Genomic DNA, 7,245 nt, shown 5'->3' with positions numbered 1-7,245 from the left:
AAGGAAAATTTTAAGTTAGGACTGTTGCAAAATTTTAATTCAGATCTTTGTGCATTACAGGATATAGAATCTCATAGAGGGTTTCACAACACTAGATGTTTGATTCCCCTGGAATACACTTGCTTTCCCTTCAATTCACTTGAGAAACCCACATAGTCTGTGAAGTCTACCTGCACATTCACATACCATGTTGTTCATTACTATTTGTATTGTACTTTATTTATGCCTTTAAATTATAAACTCTTTGCTGGGGGAAGTTTTTTGCTGTTGTATACAGTGTCTTAATCTGTTAAAACATACCTATGGCTCTCCTTTAAGTTTAAGGAATAGAAATCTGTTTTAGCTGCTGATGGACCAGGGATCTAGTTCTAGTGTTGTGTGAATGTGACTATATTGTGATTGCATCTATTGTCTGAAAACAGATTCTTTACTCCAGATTTCCATGCCGATCTACAAATGCTCTTCAATTCTGAACTGTAGCATCCTTTGCTATTCCAGTCCCACCTCCACATTCGCATTCTGTAATGCACCCTAGCTTCAACCCCAACAAGTTCATCCAAAATACTGCTGCCAAACCATCCGTCTTTTCCACTGTGTCACTCCCCTCCGAAGAGACATCATGGGATACCTACTACAATGCACATTAAATTCTAACTTCTTCTAGTCTTCAAGGATGATATGGCACAATGCCTAACTACATTTATGATTTGTGGGTCTTTTGCACATCACTCCCACACTAATTGATCTCAGCCTTGATATCCCTTCTCTTACAAAGGTCTTTGTGTCTTCTTTCAGGCTGTCTCTTATGCCTAAATACTGCCCTCCAAACCTGTTGGCTAAGTCACCTCCCTCATTTCATTTCAATTCCTCCAAAAAAAAAAAAAAAAAAATCACTTCTGCCCTTTTGCCTATTATGGATGAGGGGGAGGAAAGGTAAACAAAAACCAACAACAGAACCATTAAGATGTGTATTTGCCTGACTTCGTCTTAGCGGATGTGCAATGTGCCTCAGGTGTCATGTGACCAGGATTCATCACCGAATCTGGTCTGCTAGTTGGATCATCAGCATCCCCAGCTTGGGCCAGGTACTGATGGGGAGTGCAATGTGAACACTGATCCATGCCCCCCTGTGCCTGACGGAATAGTCATATCCTATAATTCTCATTCTTGTCCTTCCCTTCCCTCCTCTCATTACCCTAACTAATTGTGTCCTGTTGACCAGGGACCATGTCTTTACTTGCTTTGTAAGGCAGACAGCACATTTCAGGGCAACGGGAAAATGCAAAAAGTTATTTTTAAACAGAAGTAATAATCACAAAGCAAAGAGCCAGATATTCCTTATTTCTAACCCTGGCTCTGCTGCTGACTTAGCATGTGACATTTGGCAAATCATTTGGGGCCTAATCATGTGAGGGGTTGAGCATCTTCAGTTCCACGCCTTGCAAAACTAGGCTCTTACCTTCTCTAAGATAGCGTTCTGGTGTGCAGCAGCAGTACCAGGAAGAGGACATATGCAACATTATTAACAGGGCAAGACAGCAAAACAGAGCATCCCTAAGGACTTACTGTGAGAGAAAGGGATGTCTCAAGAGATATATTTTGTGACTTCGCATGCTTTAGTAGAAGGAACAGGGATTGTCAGAGTACAGTGCTTTCAAGTCACACCCCCAATGCATCCTACTGGACTCTACCAAAGGATGCTAGGAGGGGATAAAATGAGATCAACACCTATGTATCCCATAGGGAGATTGTAATAATTTTTTTTAAACATCACAAGGCTTTTAAAATGTAACACTATATGAGTTTTAAAATTTATTAGATGGTAACACTAGCAATGCAGAAAATACTTATACCAGTACAAATACTTAGCTCACAGGGGTGAATGTTTCCAAATGGTATGTAATACAGTACCAATGGATTATGGTGAATTTATGTTTTGTGATAATGGCCAAATCCTCACTTCTCTTCCATCATTACTTCAGTATCTATATAACTTTTAGTTCTTTCAGGCCCTGAAATGTATCATTAATATTTTAAGTTTGCTTCTTAAAGGATCCCTAAGAAGGCACCTGTCTTTTTTTTTTTTTTTTTTTTTGGTCATGTTGCTGGTAGAAAGAAGTCAGTATCCATAATTTCTGCTACAATGGTAGGAGTCACTTTCTATCCCCCACAAATGGCAGGAAAATAAACCTTTAAGAAAATAATGCTGCTTGATATTGTTGGTTTTAATATGTAACAGATTGATTTAGAAGCTAAAGGCAGGGAGGTAGCCAAATGATGAAAGATCTAGATGAGAGCAGCATTTTCTAATGAAAACTTGCATTTAGGCTCAACATGTAAATAGCAGCAGTGTGCTACTATTATTCATTCTAGTAAATTTCTTTGCATAAGGATTATTTATCATTTGCTGTTTAAGTTGGAGGTTGTTATCCGGTGTAAACTTAGAATAAGTGTAGCTGGTAGTACTGTATGGTACACTTCCATATGGTGAAAATCAAATAATCCCTTTTCTTTTGATTTTTCTCTGACTGCAAGACTCCTGTAGTTCTCTCTGAATTGTCTCACAAGACAGACCGGATGGCTTAGTAGTAGCAGGGCTACTTTAGCTCAGGCAATAGAATGCTCTAGGTATTTTACATCACCAGGCACATCTGACATATTCCATCCAGTAGAGGGCAGTGTTACACTTGTACACAAACCAGGACATTGCAACCTATAGGACGAACAGGAAAGTTCAGATGACAGCTTAAACTGGGTAGACTTATACAACCAATTATTTTTGTGAACTAATACTCTATTGACTCTAGATCTTTGAATCACTTGAGTCACAAAGTTGCCAACTTGATTAAGATTTTATCTGAAACAGAAGCTGCCATAGGAGGAACTCCATTTGATAGACTTGACTGCATGAAGAACAGGAGTACTTGTGGCACCGTAGAGACTAACAAATTTATTAGAGCATAAGCTTTCGTGGGCTACAGCCCACTTCACTGGATGCATAGAATGGAACATATAGTAAGAAATATATATACACATACATACAGAGAAGGTGGAAGTTGCCATACAAATTGTAGAGGCCAATTAATTAAGATTAGCTATTATCAGCAGGAGGAAAAAACCTTTTGTAGCAATAATCAAGATGGCCTATTTAGACAGTTGACAAGAAGGTGTGAGGATACTTAACATAGGAAAATAGATTCAATATGTGTAATGACCCAGCCACTCCCAGTTTCTATTCAAACCCAAGTTAATGGTATCTAGTTTGCACATTAATTGAAGCTCAGCAGTTTCTCCTTGGAGTCTGTTTTTGAAGCTTTTCTGTTGCAAAATTGCCACCCTTAAACCTTTTACTGAGTGGCCAGAGAGGCTGAAGTGTTCTCCTACCGTTTTTTGAATGTTATGATTCCTGATGTCAGATTTGTGTCCATTTAGTCTTTTGCATAGAGACTGTCCGGTTTGGCCAATGTACATGGCAGAGGGGCATTGCTGGCACATGATGGCATATATCACATTGGTTGATGTGCAGGTGAACGAGCCCCTGATGGAGTGGTTAATGTGATTAGGTCCTATGATGGTGTCACTTGAATAAATATGTGGACAGAGTTGGCATCAGGCTTTGTTGCAAAGATAGGTTCCTGGGTTAGTGTTGTGTGGTTGCTGGAGAGTATTTGCTTCAGGTTGGGGGCTGTCTGTAAGCGAGGACTGGCCTGTCTCCCAAGATCTGTGAGAGTGAGGGATCATTTTTCAAGATAGGTTGTAGATCTTTGATGATGCACTGGAGCGGTTTTGGTTGGGGGCTGAAGGTGACGGCTGGTGGCGTTCTGTTTTCTTTGTTGGGCCTGTCCTGTAGTAGGTGACTTCTGGGTACTCTTCTGGCTCTGTCAATCTGTTTTTTCACTTCAGCAAGTGGGTAGTGTAGTTTTAAGAAGGCTTGATAGAGATCTGCATGATTATTGTTAATTACTACTTTTACAGTACCCGAAAATGTGCTAGAGATGTTTTACACCCAAATAAGAAGGCAGCCTCTGGCCTAAAGAGCTTAATATATACAAAAAAAGAGAAGATGAGGGATAACAAAAAGAGAGGGAGAGGATGCGGGATAAGGATTATAAAGAAGAGCTCAAGGATTCTGCACCTATCTTGGATTTTGTGTTTTATCATTTGTTTTTAATAAAGATTTTAAATAACTTTTGATATAAAATGAACATACCATGCTGTATAAAAGCCCTACTGCAGCCAGTAATACTATTCCATCTCTGGGCATAGATGAAGCTAACAATACAAAAATCAAAACCATGGCTAGGTCTACATTGGGGGAGTACCTGATACTTACTTATATCAGCAAAACACTTAGTGTGGATGCAGCTTATACTGCCAAGTTGTGCTGTTCCCAGTATAGTTTATTCCAGCTTCCCCCTCCACAAGTGAAATAAGCTATACTGTCAAAAACAGTTATACATGTATAACTGTGTTTACAGTGCCAGCACAGCCATGTCAGTCAGAAGTCACATCTCATCACACCCTGAATAACATAGCTATGCTGGCAAAAATTTGTAGCCTAGACCTGTTCTAGGTCTTTGTTAAAGAGTCAATACTTCTTCCTTTTACTAAAGTGTGTGAAGTCACAGTATGTATCTCCTGAGGTATCCCTCTCTCTTACAAGAAGTCTGCCAGCAAAACCAGGGAAGACTGGATTTCATATTCCTGATATTTCTAAGCTAAAAAGTGAGGGGGGAGGAGAATTGTCAGGCCTCACTATATAGCATAAAGAAGCAAAAGAGGGCAAACAGAATTTTTAAAATAAATCCTTGAAGGTCACCTTTACTTATCACTTAATCCCTAAAGTGTCAGAAGGAAGTGAAGAAATATTAAACTGTTTTCAACAACTCTGTGAGATTAGAAAAGTGGAAATAACATTTTAAGGGCTAATCTTGCAAAGGAATATATGTAGATGGCCCTTAAACCCATTGAGTTGTGAGTGGACATCCATGCAGACTCTACTGGAAAATTGAGTCCTTAATAATCCTATCTTGCAAACATTTATTCATGTGTTTAACTTTATGTCCAATGAGACTACTCATGTATTTGAAATTAAACATGTGCACAAGCATTTGTAGGATCAGAGCCTAAAGTTGCACACTGGAAAGTTGGTATTAACATGCATTTTTTCATGTTCTGAACCCAAGGATAATTGAATAATTCTAAATTAACCCCAAGAAGTCATAATAGCAAAATTTCCATTAATCTGAATAGAATAAAATGGAAAAATGGAGGGGACAAGGCATTAAAATGGGTAGTCAGAAAAACTGTAATTTAATCCTACAAATTCCCCTCCTGCATTAACCTTACCACAACCAAACCTACAGAATGCCGTTAAATTCAGCATCTTTATTTTTCTTTCCTTTTTCCCCTTTAAGAGAACTGAGAGAGGGAACAGGAAAAGCATAAGGTGAGTCTGGAGTGGAGATGAGGAAGAACGAGTAAAGGATGGGGGAAGATGAGGAAAACAGGGATAAGGAGTGCAGCAAATTAAATGGAGGGTATTATATAAAGGTGCTATAGTAATTTGAATTAATTTGATCAGTTTGTTTACACTATGGGAATTGTACATGATCAGATGGAAATGAGAGTTCCATACACAAAACAGACAAAATCCACTGCCATTTATATTATTATGGATATTACTGGATTTCCAGCACCCAGAAAGTACTGGCAACCTCATGGGAAAAACAGAAAGACTTCAGACTACTTGTGGAGTTAATGTTTTCTCAGCTCCCTAAGGAGCAAAGGCTGAAAATTAAAAGTGCAGCTTCTTACTACTGTGGATTGGTGGGAAAAGGCAGATGCATTTAAAATCAGGATGCTAATTTAGTTTATTTGTATTTATTTTCTATTGCAGTCATCTAGGTAGTACCCTAGCACCCCATAAACATTCATTAATTTATCTTCACAAGACACTAGTGAGGTAGAGAAGCATTATTATCCTCATTTTTATAGATGGGGAACTGAGGCATGAAGATAGTTGCCCAAGGTCACACAAGAAGTGTGAGACAGAAAGGAAGCAAGCCAGATTTCTTATCAGGCCAGTGTCCTTTAACTGCAAGATCATCCTTTCTACAAAGGTACTAAAAGCTTGATTTGTAAAATACCATTCACCTATTGTGTCAAAAGCAAGGTATTTGATCTTAAGAAAGAGCTGATTCTACAAACAGATGCATCTAAGAATGCACTTGGTGCAATACAGCTCGAAGAAAACAGACCATAATGCTATACATCAGTCATGCACATCACAGAGGAAGAGGGCACACGAAAAGAAACTATATTTAACGGTACTTTGCTGCACACACTTTCATCAACAGGGACTGTGCCTTCTTTAGTTTTTGTACAGTACTGAACACAGTGTGTGTGCTGCTGGAAACAAAAAAATTAAAGCACACACAAATGATGGCCATGTTACGAGTAAGTTCAACCATAAACCACCACCGTCAGTTCTAAAGAAACCATTCCTTGTAACATCACTGAGACTAGAGAATCATTCTCTAACTGTCAGGGTACAACTTTCACATTGTGCATCATCCAGGAAGTGACATATCTATCCTTGGCTTCCTATACTACTAAAAAGAAAAGGAGTACTTGTGGCACCTTAGAGACTAACCAATTTATTTGAGCATGAGCTTTCGTGAGCTACAGCATCTGATGAAGTGAGCTGTAGCTCACGAAAGCTCATGCTCAAATAAATTGGTTAGTCTCTAAGGTGCCACAAGTACTCCTTTTCTTTTTGCGAATACAGACTAACACGGCTGTTACTCTGAAACTTATACTACTAAAAGAGTTGCTGTCCAACTTATTGTGTGAAACTCATTCACTTCCTTGGGAGACTTTAATACTCATGTGATCAACACTCCTAAGAGTGAAATCACATCTTAGGTGGGCTGTTCTCCATACCTACCTGCATATTTTGATATAACGGTGGCCTACCTTTCTATCATCAGGTGTAGCCACTGCGTCAGATCCTGCTCCATCCCCTTTGCCAGCATATTAATTTAGCCCTCTGGCTAAACCACAGTTCACCCCTTCTGAGGTATAGTTCCACAGTACTATGGTCCACCAGACTGGACTGACATGTTCGCCCCTTACTCTGTCTTCCTGGAGTCTTGTAGCAAAACCAACAGAAGTAAACAAAACACAGGTTTCTCTGGGTTACCAGCTCCCTTCAAAATCATGGGCTAAGTCCCCAAAGCCCCT

Source organism: Eretmochelys imbricata, chromosome 4, assembly GCF_965152235.1.
Source record: "Eretmochelys imbricata isolate rEreImb1 chromosome 4, rEreImb1.hap1, whole genome shotgun sequence".
Classification (NCBI taxonomy): Eukaryota; Metazoa; Chordata; order Testudines; family Cheloniidae; genus Eretmochelys; species Eretmochelys imbricata.
Note: the sequence above shows the minus strand (reverse complement) of the source record.